This window comes from Anomalospiza imberbis, chromosome 4, assembly GCF_031753505.1.
Source record: "Anomalospiza imberbis isolate Cuckoo-Finch-1a 21T00152 chromosome 4, ASM3175350v1, whole genome shotgun sequence".
NCBI lineage: Eukaryota > Metazoa > Chordata > Aves > Passeriformes > Viduidae > Anomalospiza > Anomalospiza imberbis.
Window position 1 is genome coordinate 65,931,934 of NC_089684.1, and position 21,284 is coordinate 65,953,217.

The following is a 21,284-nucleotide window of genomic DNA, read 5'->3' on the forward strand; positions in this document are numbered from 1 at the left end:
TTTTGTCTGATAATATCTTCACAGGAGGTAGGAAAGACTGGAATAATGACTGTTTTCTGCAGTTCTTCAAAAGGGATGAGAAGCTGGTAGAGGCTGACTCTTCACTCAAAACCCAAAAAGATTTGGTTTGAACAATGCATTTTCATTTTTAATCCAAATACTCATTAAATGCAAGAGATACAATCTGATGACGTCTCAAAGTTGTTTCTTTCAAAGTACAAAGGTTCAATGGCACTATGGCACTTTTGCTCAGTGTCTTTTTGCTTTTCACCCTTACAGCCTGGGAGTTGCAGGGAAGAAGAGTGGTAAATCTCTGAATCAGAATACTGTGGTATGAGATATAAGCCTTTGTTTAGTTCAGCCATTAAAAACATCTATGCAGAATTATTTGTTGTTTCTTCTACTTCTGCCTTCTAATGTGCAAGCAAATGGTGTTTGATATTGACAGTTGTTTAATGCTGGAATTAAAGGGAAGCACTGGGGCCCAGCACCAAAGAGGGGAAGGCAGAACTGCCATTCATCTGGATAGATATGCTTAATCATCAACTATATACTGCACTCTGATCTGTGCAGCATCTGACTTCTGAGGAAATAAAAGTTCTGAAAGTTATTACAGGAAGCAAAAATTGCATAAAGAAATATCACTGAAAGCACACATTGCAAAGAAGGAAAAACTAAATCAAGATCTAAGCACTCATTTCTCTTCGGCACCGTTGGGAACCACATATACATGCATACAGCTCAAAATAATTTTTGTAATTAAAATAATTAATGTTACTTCATTTTATGGAAATTGTATTTCATATTCAGCTGCAATTCATAGGTTAACTTTGTGTTATTTTAGCAAAATTGAAAAGCTGGGATTTTAATGCATCATTAGCAGCTCTGCTCAGCTAGAAATGTGCTAAGGTAAGTTTGCTTATCTCTAACCACTGTCTTTTAATGCTTGCATTTTACCTGATAATTTCATTCACTGTAACAGAATGAGGAAAGTCAGCTTATTGTCTCAAAATATGCTTCTTCATTTGGCTTTGAAAAAATAAACAACTTCCCTCAGAAAACTCTTACTCTAACAAAAGAAAGTGTTCCCCAGTAAGATTTACACTTCTGCCTTAAGGAAATAAGCTACTAAAATGTTAGTGATTTAAATTGCTCCCAAAGTGACACAAAGAGGTTTTTCTGGTCGTGTGTGTCATGTACAAGTAGACTGCGATAGAAAACATAGTCCAATATTTAGAAAGAAAAGCCAGTAGCTTTCCTTCATAGAAGGAATAAGTCTTCTGTCAGAGACTGCAGAGCTCTTGCTCTTCTGCCTCAAGCCCAAAGCACCTGCAATGGCCATAATCAGCTGCCATGTGGCTTTCAGGGGGAAAAAAAAGCAACTATTTAGTTCTCATTTGGGGTAGGCTCTTAAACAAAGAGGTCCAGCACAGCAAGACACAAGTTACCCATCTGATCCAGGTGATTTGTTGTCAACATTTTTGTAATGGGGAATCTCACCAGTGGTGTGATAGCTGCTACACAAACAAGTACAGTAAGCAAATGTAAGCCACCAGAACGAGTGCTCAGGTGCAGGTCACTGAAAACAGGGCCTGGATGCTCCTCTTGGCATGCTCCCAGTGACAGTCCTGTCACTCACCCACAGAGAGCAGGGACTGAGGCTATTCCACCATCCGAAGGGGCACTGCTCACCTTGTGGGATCCTGGCAAGCATGGGCAAGCTGGGAAATCCTGACACTTTCCAGGGAGGAGACAGCAGAGTTTTGCAATACCCATTCTGCAATCCTGGGTGCATGAGGGTTTTTGTTAGGCAGGGTTTCTTTTTTTGCCATTCAAATGTCTGGCCCTTACATTGGGAGCATCACTCCCAAAGTATCAGAAGAGATAATTTTCACTAATATACCACTTTAATATGGTAATTTCTGGTTCAAATATAAATTAGAATTTTAAAATAGCATCATTATGTGAACTTTGTGGGATCCGGGACATTTTATTTCATATAGGTTTAGCATTAACGCCTGTGTCACAGGAACTGCCTTCAAGGGTGAAGAGAGACTTGTTTTTAACTAGCAACTCTATAACTAGCCCAGTCTAAACATTAGTCTCAGTCTTTTTTGTCTTGTATATCCAGAAAAAGGTTTTGCAGGCCAGATTGTCCTTGTGATCCCTGCGCAGCCCTGCCTCTTTCAGTCTATGTACACAGGTTTAACCAACTGAAACTTGGTAAACAGCTGTGCTGAAAACCAAGCACAGGGGATGAAACTGGCTTGCTTCATTTTAGCATGCAATGATATGTTACTATTTACTGAAACAATTTAAATTGTTCATAATTTACAGATTGTTATGGCTCCCTTATCCTGAAATCTGTCTCAAACAGGATTTAAAGACTGAACAGATATTGCCTGTGAACTGTCAGATAAGATTTTTCCACTTTTTTTTTCTTTTTACTGCAAAAGAAACTTTTACATCAGTCCGATTTACTGTCAAATACTGTTCCTGGGAGGACAGGGCAAGAATCCCACAACACGGCGACACAGATGAAAATCACAGGTTTTAATCATAGTCATGCTTTATGTCTACAAATTCACCAACTGACTGACACTATGATGCAGCCTTTAGGAAAAATTTTATTGAGTCATATTTCAATCCTTTAAAGCAGCCTTTTGTGGGAATCCAGTTGCTTTGTTCTCCAGCAACCTTTCCTTGCACTTTTCTCTAGGAGTTTTAGTACTGCTAAGAGTTGGAGCCACGCTTAGACTACTTTTAATAAAGCAAATGTGTTACCACACTCCACTACAACTTTACACGATGGAGCATGTACTGAGCATAAATATCATGTCATGTGCTAGCAAACACATCACAAATATCATCACAGCTAGCAAACACATCAAGAAAATCTCTGTCACATCAGGAAGGATTTAAACATGAAGCAAGCACAGCTAGGGCCAGACACTGATTAACTAGAAGCAACAAGTTATTTTTTTTTTAAATCTCTTGCATTTTGTTTAGCACACAAATTATACTGATGATAAATCATGAATACAGACATGTCATTTACTTCACACTGAGCCCTCTTCAGGATTATTCGACAGTTGCCTGGGGTGTAAAAAGTAATTTCTGAGGAGTCACGATATGTACTTTTATAAAGACACATACAGATCAGCAAAGCACACATGGAGGATGGCTCCTTCATGAATGAGTCAGTTTCTAGCGGCTGGCAGAAACTTTCAGTCACTGAGCAAAATTTAAACAATTATTTGAATCTATTCATCTAAACACCTCTGAGTGGCATGTGCATACTAGGAACTTAAATCCTGGCATTTTTTCTGTGTCTAGTGTCCATGTTCCATGTTCCAAGGAACATGGAAATAATCTTGAAAAAATTAGTCACTTTGCCTATTTTTGCAAAGCTCAGTCAAAAATCAGCAAGGATTTTTCAGCATGAGTCACTACCCACATCCCTGTTGGATTACACATTTTCATTCAAGTCTCTGACTATTATTCCTACTCTTCAGTTAGAAGATGAGCAGAAGTCAGGTTTGACATTTATTAGAAGACAATGACATTTTCAAATGCAATTATGCACTGATTTTGTTTATTTGAAGATAAAACAAAATCCAAACAACTAGCTAATCAAGCGTGAGTTAATCAACCCACGCTCTAGATGACACCGTTCGGCCAACTACAGTTGATAAAAGCAAACTGCAAAATAACAAGGCTAACTCCTCTTACTACTTCCATGGAGACAAGCTTTGGCAAACCCCATAACCCAGCACCATTGCCCTTCTGCCTTTCAAGGCTGGGAAAATGAAAGTGGAAAACGGTACCTGGGGAGAAGCTGGTGAGTTCCCGTGGGCACTGCCTGCCGCTGGGCTCTCGCTGCCTGCCTGCCTGGGCAGCCCTGTGCTTCCACCTCCTCGTCTGGCCGCGCTGGTCAATGTTTTACCAGGCTGTGAACAACCCCTGTCCCACCCTCCTGGCAAACATCTGTGGGAGAAGGCAGTGCCGGGGCCAAGGGGGCAGAGCCAGTGCTCTTCTACCTGCCCTGGTCCCCACAGGGAAAACAAAGCACTCGAGAAAATGAAAACTTGCAAAGAGGGAGATCTAGGGAAAGCATGTCATGAAGGGTAAAAAAAAGGTACATAAGTGGTGCTATTAATAGATAATTTGCGGCAGGTAAGTCATGATAACCTTTCCCTGTATTGTTCTAAGGTTGCAGGCAAGCCTAGGCGTGCCTTGCTGAGGGCTGAGTGAATGCTTAATTTGTGGGAGTACATAAATTTCCAAGTAAATCTTTTGCATAAGAGAGCACTCAGACAAATGACAGCTAAAACTCCAAAATTATAACAAAAAGACCTGAACTGCATGATGAAGTAGTGCAAAGGGAGCCTAAACACAAAGACGGGGGAAAGAAATGGGCAAAGCAATCTGCAACACCTCGCTCTACTCCTGTATCTTGGCTTTTCAGGAGTGCCTCAGAGTTAAAGCTCTACCTGTGCTAAACAGAGGTTTCCTGTTCTCAGGAAGTTAACAATTACAAGCAGAGGGCAGATGAAATGAGCTGGCAACTGAGAACAGTGCTGATAAGGTGACACTGCTGCTCCCTGAGGAGGAAAGGGCAGCTGCTGAACTTGGGAAGCACTCAGAGGCTGAGACTCAACTTGGAGTGGCTGCTCTCAACATGGGAGACATTTTCTGGACCTGGTACACAGATGTTTGCTCATGGAGGAACAATGGGAAAATCTAGGCTATGTGGTATGTTCTGGTTTTGTGATATTGCCTTGTCTGTCATGGGATTTGGGGAAGAGCAATTACTTTTGTCTCATTTGGATCCCCAGCCTAAACAGTATGTATTTAATGTACACATTTAAGGAAAAAATCTATGCCACAGCTGCTCCAGCTAGTCAGATTAGCTGCTAAAACGTGCCACATGGTGCAACAATGATCACTGTAACGGGGTCCATATGATGGGGTTGCTCTTGATCTGGATCTTGTACAACCTTGCAAAGGGCTGGGGATGTCCATACCCAGTGATGCTGGGCTGAGGGACATCAGCTGAGTCCAGTCAGGTTGGAGAGGCACTCTCTGCCTGCTGGTACACTGCTGTATGTGTATTCACAGGTGGTCAGCAGCACAGCTCAATCCAGCTCAACAGCTTGCACACACATGTGACACCGTTGCTTCAGCTTGTGTCTTGACTCGAGCAGATGTATCAGTGGAATCAGGAGTGCCTTCCCTGAGCCAGGACTGCCCAGAGCCCAGGACAAACCTGCAGGAGCTGCTGCATGGCCACTTGCTGCAGCAACACAAGCCCTGTGGCTACAGCCTATACCAGATGCCCAGTGTGCCCAGCACACAAAAGTCTGCTCAGCTCTCCAAGGTCTATTTGCTCTGTGTTTTCAGGTGTGTTGCTCCCTCCTGCCAGTCTGCATTCACCTCCCCTCCCCTTTTGCCTGGAAAAGGAGAGGCAGAAGGGGAATGTCTCATGCATGTGGTACTATGCCACCATGGCAGCAGCCTGTGACTGCCTGCTAGGATGGGTCTTTACTGGGAATGGGCAGGATGCTGGCATGATTAGAAAAGGCATGTGGACTTCCCTACAGCTGCTAGACACAATCCTGCTGCTGTAGGACAACCCTAAAGACTTATCAATATCTTTTGCATGAACCTTATGAATTCCCAACATCAATTTGTATACCCTGTGGATGAAAACCCCTCACAGCTGCTTTACAGCTTCTGCTCCCAACATGTGAGGAAAAGTGCAATAATTGTGCAGGGGAGGGAGAGACCCATCTTCTTCTGCCAGCTTCTCAGGCTTGTAAGCCACATCATGATAGCCTGTTTGTGCCTTGCTGATACTGCAGTAGAAGTAAGAAGACCCTGCTATTTCACAGAGCTCCTTGGAGTCTCAGCGGTGGTTATCAGCTCCAAGACCCCCAGGCAGAAGGAGGGGATTTATCCAAAAGAGCTTATTTAGGCTTAAGACCCTGCCTAAACAGATTTAGGGAGCAGGAAGTTCTCATGGCAATCTTGCTCCTCCTGGTATTGAATGCTGCTCTCAGAGAGGTGCACTAGATAGGCAAGGAAGAAGGTCCAGCCAAGCCGTTTCTCTCTTCAGTTTGGATAAGGAGCCCATTCAAGATCTCTCAGATCAAAGCCTAGTTCGAAAAGACCATGTTTCTGTGAAAATACTTACTTTTGCCAGTTTGACATTTCCTGGTTGCAGTAGCATTTCACAGAAAACTCTGGAGAGACCTGGCTACACATCTTCATCAGATATAGTTTTTGTCACTGCTGTATTCCATGTCATGGTCTGGTCTTTGGCAAGTTGAAAACTGAGGCTGCAGTAGTGAGATTTGGAAGTAGAATAGCAGCACATTGGTACTTGGGTTATGGAGCCAGCTCAAATTTAGTTTGCCTGGCAGCATAGACAAGATTACTGCCTGTTATGGGAAGGTTGTACAAATACTAAATTTTCCCCAGCTCTAACACTTTTACAAATCATGTTAGTCTGGTACAAGCCTAAGAGAGTCAAATAGTGTGTTGTATTGACACTCCGATGCCAGAGGACTTCGAGGAAACTCAGTTATCAGTTGTAGCTGCCAGGTATAGCTACCACATAAAAATGATGGCTCTATGACAGCACATCTAAAGTTGTATCATGTCCCCCATGGCAAATAGAGCAGTGGAAAATTTGATGGGTCCTCCCTCTGAATCTGCCCTTGTAGAATAGCTGATATAAAGCAACAGAAACCGAACCTTTTTTTCATTGTTGCACAAGCAATATTAAAAAAAAAATCCTTCCCTGTATAGCCATCAACTTGAGTAAACTCAGTCTGTTATTCACACATTTTCCCCTCTCAGAGATGAGGTTTCCACAGGGCTCGGAGAGAGGCAGATGCTCCTGAGGAGGCCAAGTCTGCCCTGGTGTCTCCTGGTCCCAAGTGTGCTGCACCAGGCTTTTGCAAGTCTCTGAGGGTGGGTTTCTAATTAACACATGGCTCACAGAAGGGACTGGGGCCTATGGAAACTTGGCATTTCAGCCTCTTTTCAGCATGCAACCTTTGTCACAGAGCACAGGTTTCAAGGGCAATGTAACACTTGCATATTTACTTACTGCAAATGGAGGAGGTGCCGGATTGGACAGCATACAGACTGTAAAGTCAAACATTAATTTAATACAGGCATCGTATAACTTCATACTGGCTTGGGAGCAACTAATATGTAGGGATATTAAAAGTGAGAAAGCACCTAAAATACACAAAGGTCTTTCAATGAAACACCAATTTACTTACAAATTGTTAACAACCTCAACAACACAGAGACCAACAACAAAACTAAAACATGGGTATCAGATAACAGAGGGGAAATTTCTGTGAATCTTAAATAGGGCTTAATTTTGTTCCAGTTCTCTTTCAACAGATGCATTTGTATTTCATCCTGCAGGGCCACACTTGCTTTGGAAAAGAGTACAGGCAGATCCAGAGGGGCTACTGTGGAGGCTTTGAAAATTTTCCATTCCAGTAAAGAAACTGCATCTGAGCACATGGGGCTATTAGGAATATGTTTAGACCCGTCCCTAAGCAACGTGTCGAAACTACCTCCCCAGGAAATACAGGTACAGCACTGATCTCCGACAGGAGCTACATCCCCTTCTCTGGAGCAGAAGGACTAGCAACTACCTGCTGCTAAAAAGCAGATGGGAGGGGAAAAATAATCGCTGTGAGCTGTGGAAGATCTTTATCACAGTAAAACAGCAGAGACCTGAAGTATGAATTGAGAGTGCTATTTCAACTGCGGCCTGAATGCTGCACACATGGGGACACCTCTCCAGTTGTGGGTTTGATTGGGTGTCTGGGCTCTTGGAAATCCTACCTGGACAGTGCAAGATCTACTGTCCTGCCATGCCAACTTTTTAATCCTTTTGGTCCATAATTTAGTACCTTGTGCTGAGATTTCAGATCAAAACGCCCTGTAGATATTCATCTATCAGAGAATGAGTCCTCAGCACTTGACAAAATACTTCTCTGGATGGTAAAAGAGATTGTAAGAAACCAAAACATTGCTGCTAGCAAATCCCAGAGCTGTTTGGCTTGTGGTTTCACTGGATAGGAGTTTCAGTCATCACTATTCCCTTAGAGGGAGCAGACCTTGCAAAACACACAAGATACATAAGAAAAGTTGCTCATGATTCACAGAGAAACCAAATATTGATGGGCAAGAACATTTACAAGCAGTTTCATAGAGCTGCTAACAAAGAATGGGCAACAATGATACAAAATCATATATCAGGCTAGAAAACACCCTACAAAAAGAGGCCTTTTTTCAAAAAACAAATCAACATATCCCACCTTTCTTGTTCACTCCCTTATTTGTAGCTTTTTTTTCAAACATAGTATTATGAAACATTATCATCCAAAGCTTTCTGGGAGTATTGCCTATTTTTACCCTATCTTGTTTTGTAAGACCACACTACACTAGTGATTTGGCAACTTCACACTGTGGAAAAGTATTTCAAAACATTCTCTTCTTCTGAACACACAGCTGTCAAACCACTTTTACATGTATTGCTGCATTTTGTGATGCCACCCACAATCACACTTAGGAAAGGACCTGGGAAACTCGATGCTTTAAAATCAGTGATGTACATACCCCATGGGTTTGATTTTAATGTAAAAGCCAGCTAAGCTGCTTCTGGGATTTGCTGATGGGACAATTTTATGTAAACAGGGAGAAGCTCAGGCTTTGGTGGTGCTGATTTAGTCAGGATACTCACTGGACAGCTGTGAGGGGTATCTGTGATCTGGATACTTTAACAAGGTCATCCTCTTACCCCTGGACCCTTGCATCCAGTTGTAGAGACCAAGTGCAGAGGGGCAAATGGACAGATCTGGGAGGAGATGCCTTCAGTTGTGGCACCACAACTGCCTGGCAGGCACACCTGCCCTGGCAGCCATTGGGATGGCACTGGCTGCAGGTAGCAGTGTCTGTGGGGCATTGGTGTGTAGGGACCATGACATTAATTTATTTATTATCTGTTATCCATTATCTATCCTTACGTCAAGATACATTAGATTTTAAAATGCTTTATAAGAGCTGACTGAACATGTGGAGCTCTAAAAAGTTAGACTTTCTAATAAAAGAGAATGCATGTGTTGTTAACAATACTTTAATTCTACTTTCTTGGCCATTAACATTGGAACTGAAACTAGCTTGTAGCCTTTTTAGCACTGAGCATTCTTCCTACACTGCCCTTAGCACCTTATACTAAATTTGGGCAAATATTTGCTCTCAAATTCAGTTCCTAACATTTGATGACAAAAAGAACCTTCATTAGACTCTACAAGTTGCTTTGAATGAATCCCAGGAGACAAACAATGTTTTTAATTTAAAATAACACTTAAGAAGATCGTACATACAGAGATTTTATAGCTGAATGGAAAAGACTGCATCTGAATCAGCCTTTCCAGAACATACTGCCAAGATGATGAATGAAATATTTTTATTCTTATTTGCTTTACTCAAAATCTCAGAGGAGATATTGACACAGATCTCTGTGGGGCCAGTTCCTGAGGACTGTATTTACGTATTTGGAAGCTATTATTTCCTTAATTATCTCCATGCAGCCCAAAACATCCCAAAGCTTCAGTACACAGATGCCTTTTACAGCACATCCAGCTCATCACCACATTCAAGGTGCAAGAAAAAAACATTTGTGGAGGAAAGGGATGAAGATATGAAGGTTGGACCCACACAGTGGACCTCTTGCTTTGTGGCTTTCCTATCATCTGCTGGTAAGAGGTGTCTGGCTGCCTCTCACTTCTCTCTTTTGGTGGAACCCAATGAGGAGTTCCTGACTAGAAATAGCAGAATGGCTAAGACACAGCTGGAGGTAGATGGGTTACCACAAAAACACGAGTTTGTTGGGAATGCCAAGGATAGAGTGAGTGACTTGATAATTGCCTGAAAGGAAGTTAAGAGAAAATCACGGAGATTAACAGATATGGTTCAGGAGGAACAGGATATTGGGAACTGCTTACAGGGTGAGTGATAGATGCAGAGGAAGGTGAGATAGAGCTAGAAGGCATCTTGTGGGTAGAAGAGATAAGAGGAAATCCAGTTTCTGAAGGGAAAAAAAAAATAGGATGGGGCAACCCAGCTGCTGGAGCAAAGTAAGTTGTTTTGGAGGGACAGCTGACGAGACCTAGAATGCTTGTGAGAAGGGAGAAAATGAGGGTTGAATCGGAAAGAGGAAGTAGCAAATACAGGATGTGCAGATGATGGCTCTGAAGGAATGCCTGTGAGTCAGGTAAAATAATAGCATACTGGAAGCACATAACCAAAAGGACATCTAGTCCCTGGGTGAAGGAAGAATTGGTGGGTAGTGTGCTTCCAAGCCAGGCATCTGGCACCACTTCACTGGGTGCTGGAGCCACACTGCTCAGAAGTTGAAGAAATGGAGTCCATCTAGAGAAAGAAATGGAAAAGGGTCAGAGAGAACAGTGCAACAGAATCTGACCACATTAAAACAGGGATATTAGGGACAAAATTCATTGTGTGATGAAGCTGGAAAGATGCAAACTATTCAAGAGGGACCAGTGGGAAAACTGAAGTGATGAGAGCTCAGAGGTTTAAAGATCAGAAAATAAACTGTCTATGGGGATCTGATCAGTTAGGGAGCATTTTTGTTACCAGGGTGAAGTCTTGCTTCACTTTCAAGAAGTCAAGTAAAGCCATGAGGCTGAGAAGGTAGAAAGCTAACAAGGACGTGGGACATCGAATGACAGTCACTGTGCTGAGAAATGAGAACTCTTCAGGGCAGCAGAGAGCGCCTGAGGTGCAAAATTTTGTGAGGAAAACAATGGGGAGCAGTGTGTCAGCAGGTGGTTGAGCAGGGGGAGGAAAGAGAGGCAGTGCTGGGTGCAATCTGCATGGACTTGAGCATGTTAACCTTTACTGACAATCAGGGGTGCAGTGTTAGAAATGGGCGGGCGCTGTGGCTGCAGCGGCGGCTGGGGATGGGCCCCTGCCAAGGCAGCAGGGAGGGCTGGGGAGGGCAGGTCCGGCTGCTGCCAGGGTGAAAGGAGGAGTGGGAACTGCAGGGGTAACGGCTGAGGAATAAAAATGTAAAATGAACCTTTTTCCTATTTATGATAAAAATACCCTCAAGCAGGTTTTCATACTAATTAAAAATGTGCGTATAAAAGACTCCTAGAAGAACCAGTGATACCCTCTCTACAATAGCTACATCACATGTGCAAACAAAATAATGTTGTTAAACTTGTTTTTTTTTTCTATGTAAGGATTAAAAGCAGATATCATTTACTCCTATGCACACAAAACCAGTAATAGTTTCTGCTTTTAGAGCTCCCATCTATTGTATGAAAACTGGAGAGCTGAGTAACACAATGTTCTGTACCAGAAAACTGCAGCATTTAACCATTCTATAAGTTCCCCGGAGTAATTTTATAGTATTTCTATTTTTTAAACCTTCTAGTAACAGTGAAAGTGGATTTATTTTTCCATGCAAAAAAAATTATTTAAGAGCAAATCTCTAATGCCTATTCTGGCAAGCACATTGATGCATTTTCTGAGCTCAGTGGCAAACTGATCTTAAATCTGGCTGTTCTGAGGCAAACAGCATGGCTAGTGAGAAAATCATGATTCAAACTTCCAAGTTACAAAATTCATCTTGCTCCTGCTTAAGATTTTAGAATTTAAAAACCTTTCACCAGATTATGCAGAATTGACTTTATAACATTACATCTTAGGCAGACAACGTATTTTGAGAACTGATATACAGAACCCTGCTGCTACTCACTACTATGAAATCAGAAGCTATTCTATACATGTATTTCAATGAAAAAAAAGTGCTATCTGCTTATAAGCACAGACACAGATATTTCTGGTTGGCTGGGTCTCAGTCTGGTTTAGCTGCAGGCTACAATCCCGAATTGAGGCTTGGATTTAATTTATGTTAGAACTGGAGTTACACATTGTGCTCTCATTAATTTTTGCACAAGATGGAAGGACTCTCAGGACCAGTTTGTTCTTGCAAGTCTTCTGCTTAGAACAAACCTTCTCAGAGAACAAAAGTTTGCATTTGAGTTTAGCTTCATCTGTCCAAGAGCAAGACCTTATAATATTAGAATTATAGAATTATAGAATAATTTGGGTTGGAAGGTACCTTTAAAGGACACCTAGTCCAGCCCCTTCAGTGAATAGATATATCAACTTGATCAGGTTAATCAGATCCCTGTCCAACCTGAACTTGAACACTTGCAGGGATGAAGCATCTAACATCTCTCTGGGTAACATGTTCCAGCATTTTATCACCACCATCATAAAATTTTTTTTCCTTATATCTAGTCTGCATATTTTATCTATAGATATAGATAGATATAGAGATATAGATATATAGATATATAGATATATAGATATATTAGATATAGATATATAGATAGATAGATATAGATATATATCTATATAGATACAGATATATCTATTTACCCTCTTTTACTTTGAAACCATTACCCTTATCCTATTGCAACAGGCCCTGCTAAAAATCTGTCCTCATCTTTCTCCCTTTAGCTACTGGAAGGTGCTGTAAGACCTCCCAAGAGCCTATTCTTCTCGTGGCTGAACAACTTGAACTCTCAGACTTTCCTCATAGGAGAGGTAATCCAACCCTCTGATCATCTTCATGGCCTTCCTCTGGACTTGCTCCAATGGGTCCATGTCCTTCCTGTGCTGAGACCTCCAGAGCTGAATGCAGCACTCCAGGTGTGGTTTCACAGGAGTGGAGAGGGAGAATCACCTCCCTTGACCTGTTGGCCACATTTCTCTTGATGCAGCTCAGCCTATGGTTGGCTTACTGGTCTTTGAGAGGACATGGCCAGCTCATGTCCAGCCTCTCATCCACCAGCACACCCAAGTCCTTCTCCACAGAGCCACTCTCAATTCCTTCATCCCCCAGCCTGTCTTGATACCAGGGGCTTCCCTTACCCAGGTGCAGCACTTGCACTTAGTCTTGTGCCTCTTGAGTTTCTTATGGACACGTTTCTTAGTCCCTAGGATGAGGATATTGAAGAGCACTGAAATTTTGCCTGTGTTGTGGACTCCTATCTGGGTCATTTTTATGGTACTGCACATCAGTCATGGAAAGCTACATTTTTTTCCCTGTTTTTTAAAGAACAGAGTAGATGTATGAAAACAGCCATTCAGAAATAACATACAAAGAAACATCCTTACAAATGATGTCATAGACCACTGTGAAAGGAAATGATGAATCATATTTTAATGATTGTCAAGACTCCAAGCATCACCAGATTATGAGAAAGGTCTTAGAAGATGCCTTAGTAAAGATTGTTAGTCAGAGTCTTAGTCACTCAATTTATCACCATCAAAATATCAAATTCAGACCCCAAACTCTTGGTGTCCTGTCCCCAAGTGTGAGAACAGTGCTACAAACCTGTTAGCAGGGTTTTTTCATGATTGATTGTAGATTGTATTTTTTTTTTTTTTTTTTTTTTTTTTTTTTTTTTTGCAATCTATCACCTGAATCTAGACTGAAAGTTGATGAGTAGTTTGGAATAATCCTGAAGTATTCTGCTATTCTGCAGTGATAGTTGGTATTTCATGTTGCAGCTACGTACTTGTGGGCTTTCAAATCCTCTTAATGGTGTATATTTCCTTAGCTTTTTCCCTTGAAGGAATCCCAGCTCACTTGTTTTTTTCATGGTGCTTTTGCCTCCTTTGACATACAGTCAGCTCTGAAGGAGAACACTGGAATGATTCATGTCAGAAATTAAAAAATAATACTTGGTTTCACTATGCTTACTGTGACCATTTTGAGTTATAAAATAGCCATTTATCTAATCTCACACATTAGTCAGATACTGGTTAAAAATGTAGGGATGGGAAACTGAGTGTCTTGGCCACTTCTAAATATTTTTCTTCTTACTAAAGGACAATACTGTCTCCACACAAAACGTACCAGCAGCAAGCACCATTCATCACAGGAAAAGTCAGAACGCTGTCATATATTTAATTATTAAAATTGAAAGTGGTTCCAGATCATGAAAAATGTTTCCATACCTTCACCCATTGCTTGGGCTGGCAGTGGGGACACCAGAGTGCTCAAAAGCAAAGAACTGCAGAGAACAAGAATAGGTCCAACACAATAAGGAGCAATGGCTCTGCTGTGTTTTGTCTGGTGCCAGCAAAGGCTGCTAAAAATTTTCTATTTGCCACTTATGCTTGCTTCATTAGAAGAGATAATCTCCTGCTAGACACTGGGTCTGTTTTAGCTAAGGTAAGAATTGCCATTGCAGCATCTTTTGCAGAGATACAGCATGTAGCCAGTGTGAGCCTGCCCTCCCAGCTGGCACCAGCTCTGACCAGCCTCACTCCTCTCTGCAAGCTCACTTCCAGGCTGGGGCGCTGGTTCAAGAGCTGGACCTGAGAGCCTGCCACCAGGCAGATGTCCTGTGATCCTCCCTCCACCCCGGCATTCACTCCCAGCATGGCCACGAGGATGCTGGGAGAGCTGCCAGAGCCTGCCACCCCGCCTGGGCTGAGGTGTAACCCCAGCACATCCAGGGGAAAGGTAAGCTGTTTCTTCACCAGAGGCCGCTCTCAGGAACGAAGGTGACGGCATGTTGGAACACCGTCACTCCTTGACACAAACAAGTGAGGGCAACTCAGCCAATTGAAATAAACAAATAGAAGAACAGAGGGAGGAAAAATGCAGCTTTTGGATTTGCTGCTATTCTTCATCTGTACATTTGACACTTAGATGTTATTACAATGGATGCCATAGTTCAGTTATTGATTGAATCCAAGTTGCTGAGCTCATTTCTTGTTCTTCACTGATGTCACTTTATTGATATGTTGAATATAATTTCATTTGCTTGTGGTTAAGTAAATCATCAGTGAAATTCTTTATTTTCTTGCAGTGCTAAACCCACTAAAAACATGAACAAGGCAGAGCATCGAAGAATATAAGCTTGTGGGATCACACTGTGTATGAGCTTGAAATTCCAGACTGTGAATCAGTCTGTGTGGCAGAGCCTTTAGTGATTCTTTGTACAAAAATGGAGTCAGCCTTGTTGAAACTTCATTCTCATCAGTGTGTTAGTCAATGTTTTGGGTGTTAGTGTCTTGCTGATTGCTTTATTTGTTAAGGAACAGTAAATAAAATGGTAGTGTGTAGCTCCTTTGGTGTGCAGATCTCTCACCTGTGATGCTGTATCTCTGAGGCGAGAAGCAAAGGAGAGATGGATTTATAAGCCCAGAGTTGTACCAAAGAATTTCTACTGATAAAACAAAGTTCACTCCATCCCTGTTCCTTCTACACGCTAATTGGAAATGGAGGCAAGGGGTTGTATTATCTCAGCTCTGCTAAAATTCCTCTCTTGCCACCTGTATACCTATGTGAAGTAGTATATGCAAGGAAAGAAAGAAGATAAATGATGTTCCAGAGAAGGTGAAAGGAATTCTCATGGCCTCACTGAAAACACATTCCTGGGAAACTGATTTCTAGAAAATAAATTTTCTATTGATTTCATTCAGGTTGAGTGAAGAAGGAAAAGGTGGAACTATGGCAGTCACTCAAAAAGATGTTTCAGCCCTATCATATTCTGATGACATTCTTTCAGAAATCTGTGTCTCCAAGATCCTTTTTGCCTTGTGAATAAGATGCTGAAGGAATATCTAAGATAAATGTCTGCATTGCTAACCTAAAGAAAAATACCATGCTCAGTCATGAAAATTCATGTGTCAGTCAGAATTCACTGACATCCCTGGGAAATCAGATCATGGGTTGACACAACTTCTTTTAACCTAATGAGTCTGCATTCTTCGTTAAAATGAATTAGTTCCACTAGAGTCAAGGTAGAGGTACTGTTTCAGAGGGCTTCACAGCAGACCTTCAAGCACTGTGACTAATATCAGGAATAAGTTGCTTTATCCCCTCTAAAACAAAACCTAGAAGTGCTATGGCAATTAATGTTTATATAAAACCTTAAATAATGCATATACCATTTATAAAACTTTTATAAAAGCCTGTATTCCAGGCAGTACAGATATGTACATATCTCAAAAAAAGCCCATGTGAAAACACGCCTTAGGTCCCTGCAGCCACAGAAGAGCTCACATCTTATGCCTACATGCATCTCTGCACACATTTGACACAATTCTCATCATTTTGTGCATATATGTGTACACAAAACCTGCAGTATCCCTTTTTAAAAAGTATAAATAAAAAATATTTCTTATATTAAAAAATTTTAGAATGTTTATTTAAATAATTTTTACAATTACTAACCCATAGGCGTATCAGAGTGGGCTTTTTCTTCATAAAACATATTGCATGTACTTTGCCACATTGTCACTCAGATGATAAACCCACAAAACACAGTGGGCCAGAAACAGCTTGTCAGAGCTTCCCCTCCTCACAGCTTCAGATTTTAAGGCAATGGAATTGCACTGATGTTTTTAACAAAGTGCTTATCTTTGCTGGATTATAAGAGAGGAGGATAAATAATACTTTTTTTTCTGGAACGCTGAAGATAAGCAAGTTAATTTAAACTACTGAGTATAATGTTTCTTGCTATATGTTCTCAAGCACAAGGGCAAGCTAAGTTTTGCTGTATTGCTGTGATGTGTGTTTTACTTATTTGAAGGACAAAGGAAGAACTTGGGGTCATTTGTTAATCCACAAACTTTTAAAAAAATATTTTAGTTTCATAAAAGAAAGCACAGATCTCAGTTCTGAGCCTTCCTATGCACAAAAAGAGGGACAAAGTGGGACAGAAGAGACAGAGAAGGTCCTCTTGGCTAGGGCAATCTTTTCAGGCTAGTTTAACAGGGTTAAAAAATCATCCTAGTGTAAATAAATGGCAGCATTATAGCATGTGGCTTCACAAAGCATAGCCTGCAATTTACTGGACCCCAGACAAAATACACTATCATGCAATGCTGCCCTTGCCACTGAGCCCTACTGCTATGTCTCCCCATGCATCTGGTACCTATAGCCATGGTGTACTGACAGAATGACTTGCTTCCCAGAGGTACTGTGGCACCACTGCTCCCTGCAGTTCTCTCCTCTCCAGCTCAGGCATAGATGGGAAGTCAGAGCACCTTAAATTCATCTACACATCCGAAAAGGTTAAGATTTTCTGGACGTGATATCTCCACAGATGGCAAATTCCTCTTTCTGTTCAAATAAGACTGTCAAAAACAAAACAACCTCTTTCCCAGAGAAAGAAAACTAGATTTCCACGAATTCAACCCTTCTTTCTTCCACCATTTCCTCAGCTGTTGGTTCAGTGCCAGCTCACTACATCCTCAGCCCTCACTCCCAGTGGTTCTCAGAAAAGATCGTGTTTGCTGCTTGCTGTTGTTTCCCAGCCCTGCTTGCCCATCTCTTGCAGTGAACAATACAATGGGCTCACAATTCAAATAAAAATATGAGAACAGTGTTATTATTTCAGATTTTTTGGGGCTCATGTAGCCCAGTAACTTGTTTGCAGTTGTGATGAAAAACTGACCCCTGAAGAATAGCAACAATAGGATGAGCATAATTGACCTTTTCTCCAAGTCATCTCCCAGCCTCCAACCCTTTTCAGCTGAGGGGTCTCCTCTAGCCTGATCTAGATTGTCCAGTGGTAAACCTCTCTTCCAAGTACTTACCCAGTCTTCCCTTGAGTGTCTGAAAAAAATTGCTGCAACTGTCATACCCTTCGGTAAAGAGTTTCACAAATCCAGTATTTGCTGCATGAAGAAATATCTCCTTTTATTCTGAAAATGGCTCCTACATCTTTGTATAACAGTCACTACCTCTTGCACTGGGAGAGACTGGGAACAGCTCACCCCAAACCACCCACTTCACACCACCCCGGATTTTACAGACCTGAATCAAAGAAACCCCCGTGGTGGTCTCTGCCTGAGACTGAGCCTACTCAGCCAGAGGCTGACTATCACATGTGTTTTGGCTGCTTTTTTTTTCAAGGGATTAGAGAATTTACTAAAATGATCTTGTTGCCCAGGGTCTCAGCACATCCTTGTGGCAAAAGTTCAGCCCTCACCCACTAGTTGGACATTGAGCACAACAGCCACACAAAGCTTGGTGTGGGCCACTGGTCTCGAATATTTATTTGCCAGAGTATGAGTGCTGAATTCTCTCTTCATGGTACTTTGCAAAGTACCAAAGATTTTGCTTTACCTGGTGTATTAAGTTTTGGATATTATAGGCAAGATCCCCTCATTACTTCGGTGTACTCAGTAGCTTTTCATTGTATTACTTGACATCATGTTTCCCTTCCATCACATCATTCTGCCACATTTAATTTGCCTTATGGCTGACTTTCAGTTAGTTGTAAGCAAGCCAGAAAACAGAACTTTTAACTGTCATCAGCACTGCAAGCACTCATATATTTATTGCTTCCTGCAAATATCTGCATGTGATGCTACTAAGTTTTTCAGTTGCCCTCTGAAAGCAAAAAAATCAGTATGAGCTCAGTCAGCAGACTTTTTTAAAAGCTGGCTTCCTAAGGAACGGTTTCTAATGCTCCATATTTTTGCTATTTTAAGTTCTCTCAGTAAGTGGGCTAGAAAGGAAATCTTGTGTGATCAAGTAGATCTTGTTCAGGCGACATAGCTTCAATTGATTTTACATCCATTCCTCAGAATCATTTGCTTTAAAAATTGATTTTATGTCTAGCTAGAACACAAGCAAATATGTTTAAACCGGGTACCTCGTGTTTACATGTGCACCAGATGGCTACCTGGTTTACCTCCCATACTGGGGCAGGAGGGCATTTTTAATTATTTACAGCAGGGGCAGCTCATCATAACCACATCTGTAAAAATCAGCTTGGCCAGTCATATTCCTCACAGGTCTGTGAAGCATCCCAAAAGCATATCCCTGCTCGCTATGCAGACCTTCCAAGCATCTTCTCCTCTGCTGAGGCAGAGCCACCCAGCCCTGAGAGTAAGTGATGGCATCCTGAAGAAGAGCAGCTGGAGCCAGGAACAAATATGTGTAGAATGGTGGGACAAATGTATCAAATACCTCAGGTTAATTGACAATGAATTAAAGCTAATGCCTAGGAAAGCTCTCATGATATTGCAAACACAGGGCTGAAAGTGGTAGATACAGAAGGCTTATATCTCTACAACTTTAAACAGAAGATGCTGATATTTTTTCTCACTTATTTACTTACTTATATTTACTATGTTTAGTGATTTTTCAAAGCAAATTTAAGATGATAGTATAGGCCAGAAATAACTCCATGGAAGAACACTCAATGGGGGTGACTTGATCAGCATCATTTCTACTGACACGGGTGTTTCCAAAACACCACAGTGGCAGCAGACACAGCAGAGGAAGATAATACTGCTGTAAAAGTGCAATGAAGTGATACCCCTGAGAGTCACCACTCATGGTCTTTCCCTCCATTCTCAACCGATTACAATATTGCTCTGGTTTCCCCAGGGACCTGTTGGAGGAGCACTCTTAAATACTTCACATAGCCCCCCAGGATCCCTCTGAGAGAGACTGCTGGGGAAACAGCTTGGACCTGAGAATCACTTATGGATGAGCTCATGGGTGGGCTTTGCACAGCCAGGGCCCTGGTTCTGTGGCAGAGCTAGTCTCAAGTTAGTAATTGCATGTTTAGCATATTATGCAAGCATTTATTCCTGCTTTTTCACAAGCATCAATTCTTCTGCTTTGTGATAGCCACTCCTTTTCTCACTGATTTCACGCGCCACAGGAGCACAGGTCCCTTTGGCATCGGCATTCTCCCCCCAGCCTTGTCTGCCCTGCAGCAGTGACCCTGTGCTTCCTGGGTTAGGACTCGTATACTGCTCAAGCCATGTTTCTCCTGGATTCAAATTACTAAGATCAAAAGTTCAGCAGGTTCTATGCTCAGTTAGTCTGTTTAAGTGTTTATTTGTTCCAATAACCTGCCGGGTCTTCACAGGTCTTAATGATCCCATGAGAAGATCCTTACCTTTCTTCCGAGCTGGCTTGACTTGTGCAAGCACAAACTGAGGGGCTGCTTTGGAGGGAGAGCAGAGACAAGGGGTTAGTGAAGGATCATGAAATGCTGTTTGGAGCCAGCAAAATGCCATTAAAGAATGCTGCCCACTTATGTAGAAAAACTGGGTGCCAGCCACTCACCAACCCTGTTATTCAAGTTCTGCAGCCTGCAGCAAAAGGCTTCTAGAATTAGCTCTCCCAATCTGGTGATGAGACACCTCTGATGTATGAAATTAGTTTGCCTTGAGGTTGTTAAATACCTGCTCCATGTGATTGGGCTAATTAAAAGTTTTTAGCCAAACAAACCCCTGTTTGTGAGGGTATAAGAGCTAAGAAGATTAGATGTTAGTTAAACTAGACATAACTGAGAAAACAAAGTTGCTGCTGTTAATTCTTAAAAATGCTACCCCTCTGTGTGCGGGTGAAAGCAGTGGATAACAAAATTAACAGGTGAACCAAAAATCTCAGATGACAGGTATATCCCATCAGAAAAAGCGCTTCCTTGAATTCAATATTGCCATGTAACAGGGGAATATATTTATTCTACATACAGATGGCAAAACCAGCTTTAGTAAAAATTGGTCTTGATCTCCTGTATTCTTCTTGCAAAGGACATGTAGGTATTTTCTATTATTCTATAGGTTTACTTCTATAGCTCATCGACTAAACAGGTATATAAAAATAGCCCCAAAAGCTGGCTAAGCACAACACAACTCCACACTTTGATCAGAAAGATTGCCTTCTACTCTGCCACTGAGAAACTGGACGAGTCTCATTGTTGTACTGACCAGCTGGGAAGTCAGTGCCTGTCAAAGACTTTCTGCCCTGACTTCCAGGGCAGGTCTCAGTTAAAAAGAATCAGCTTCTTTTACATTTTCATAGGAATTAGAAGTCAACTATTTTCTTCTTCCAGTAGGGAAGTGCAAGCAATTGCATCCCCAGTAAGAATAGGTTAGGGTAAAATTGAACTTGGATCCACAGCATATTTGTGCCGAACAAATGTTTCCTCCCTACAAAAAAAAAAAACCCACAAAAACCCACAAAACCCAGGCCATTAGAGCCTCTAGACTCCTCCTTCTCCCCCTCTGCAGACTCATGTCTTATGCTTGCTTAGAAGTTCTTGACTTTATTCCCAGTGAAACTGTTCAGTTCAGCAGCAGCCAGCAGCCCTCTCCATCAGCATCTGCTGCTACCTGTCATTTTGCCTTGTTTTACTCCTTCCTGGGCAGACATCCCG

At 41.8% G+C, this 21,284-nt stretch overlaps 1 protein-coding gene across 6 annotated transcripts in view; it reads right to left on the bottom strand.

Annotated features, from left to right (window-relative positions):
• RBM47 (RNA binding motif protein 47) overlaps window positions 1-21,284 on the bottom strand; it is a 78,011-nt gene that overhangs the window by 38,391 nt on the left and 18,336 nt on the right. Inside the window, exon 1 of one of the 6 annotated variants that reach the window (XM_068188934.1) lies at window positions 3,828-3,968. The exons of 4 other annotated variants lie outside the window; for them this stretch is intronic. The gene's annotated coding sequence lies outside the window, so the exon portion shown is untranslated. Of the gene's footprint in view, window positions 1-957; window positions 982-3,827; window positions 3,969-21,284 lie in introns of those variants that run through there. One more of the 6 variants, XM_068188937.1, reaches the window with a different exon arrangement.